Here is a 2,043-nt window from a genome sequence, read left to right on the forward strand (position 1 = left end):
CCCGATTCCCTATGCGCACATTGGGTAACCTCTTCAGAGGATGGTGTAATAAGAATAGGAGGTAGGAATTGGCTAAGCAGTTAGGGTAAAAAGACTCCAAAGAAATGTAGCCAGTTTCTTGGCTAAAAGTCAAAATGTCCTTGGGCTTCTTAGCAACATACTCCATTCCAAAGGCCAAAAATGTCTAAAGCTTTAATCTAATCCTTAAAAGATTTTAGGGTTACCTCTTCAGAGAGGGGAATGTTAGAGCAGCAAAAAGCCCCATAAAAAAGAAAAGAAGAAGGACTGGAGAGATGGCTCAGCGGTTAAGAACACTGGTTGTTCTTGCAGAAGACCCCAGTTCAAATCTCAGCACCCACATGGCAGCTAACTGTCCATAACTCCAGTTATTTGATACTGACAAATAACTGGGGATCTGACAGCCTCTTCTGACCTTCGCAGGCATTGCATGACATGGGTGCACTTACCTACATGCAGGCAACACATACATAAACGTAAAATAAAAATGAATAAAAAGAAAAGAAGGAGTATATGAAGTTATCAGAAAAAAAACTGATGGGGAGATATGGGAGGAGTTGGAGGGGAGAGAGTGGGCATGGATTTGATCAAAACACCTTATATGCATGAAATTCTCAATAAATTATTTAAAAAAAGAATACATTTAATCTTCTTCTTTAAGTCTATGCTTTTTCCAGTGTGACTAAAACAACATCAGGAATAAAAGTGAAACTTAAGAATTGAGAAAAAAATAAATATTTGTTAAAATATCATATTGTGGCTGGCTGTGGGGCATACACCTGTAGTCCCAGCACTGGGGAGGCAGAAGCAGGTGGATCTCTGTGAGTTCAAGGCCAGCCTGGTCTATACAGTAAGTTCCAGGCCAGCTGGGGCTATAGGCCTTGAACTCACAGATCCACCTGCCTCTGCCTCCCAAGTGCTGGGATTAAAGGTGTTCACCACCATGCCTGGCTCCATATTGCTTTTTAAATGTCTTTAGCTTTTTAATCCCTCTCATCCTCCCTCCTCTACTCTTCTCTTCCATCTCCCACCACATTTAACCCTTCCTGTTCCATTACCCCCCTTCCCCTGGGTTTTATACCACCTGTATTTTGTGCCCCATCACTTGAATTCCTTTCCCCTCATGACCCCTTCCTTTCTCCTGACATATATAGCTTCACACACACCACCCCATAAGTTAATATATGTTGTGTATTCTTTATGAAATAATATTTTTTGTTTACTTAAAAAATTCATACCATCTGTTTTGACCTTATTCAGTCCTTCCTCCCCCCGCAAATCTGCTAATATCCACCACCTCCTATCTACCACCTCAATTCCTGTTGCTATAGTCTGGGATCTGCAAATGCCCCAAACAGACAAACAGGTGAGTCTGGTGAAAGAAAGATTTATTATGGTCAGGCTACACTCTTTCCTACAGGGTCCGAGTGCAGCCCTGAGCCTAAGCACTTTGGCCCTTTTATATTGCTTATGTTGCTAAGCAAGCAAGCAGAATACAGAAGCCAATCATTGAGCGTTAAGCTTGAGCAAACATTTTCAAGGAAATACATAAGAAAATACAATTTTCCATCCGAACCACCCACTTTCACGGAACTAGCTTTCTCCTCTTTCTTTTTTAAAAATTTTATTTCTTGTAATAACTTTTCTGTGTTCAAGTTAATTTAATGTTTTAGAAAGTTAATTTAATTCTTAATCCCAAAGAAAACAAGCCCAGGGAAGTAGATTAGGGGGCAGTTGATAATATGTACAAGTTTACAAAGGTTTCCAGTCATCCTTTGTATATACAAAGTGGCAGCACATGAAAGTTTGCCTGAAAGTTTGCCTGAATGATCTTCAAATTCTAGTACTGAGCCAAAAACTCCTTTTCACTTGGGAAAGTGTGAAGGAAGCAGATGTATAGAGCAGCATCTTACCCGGCCAGGAGTGAAATCAGAAGTAGTTTATCTCCACTGCAAAAATGAATTCGCTTGCTTCATCATGTTTTTTTTTTTTTTTCCCTCAAGTCCTCAGCACCTGAAGTATAGC

The sequence above is a fragment of the Nannospalax galili genome, unplaced genomic scaffold (genome assembly GCF_000622305.1).
Source record: "Nannospalax galili isolate Female #2095 unplaced genomic scaffold, S.galili_v1.0 scaffold649, whole genome shotgun sequence".
Classification (NCBI taxonomy): Eukaryota; Metazoa; Chordata; class Mammalia; order Rodentia; family Spalacidae; genus Nannospalax; species Nannospalax galili.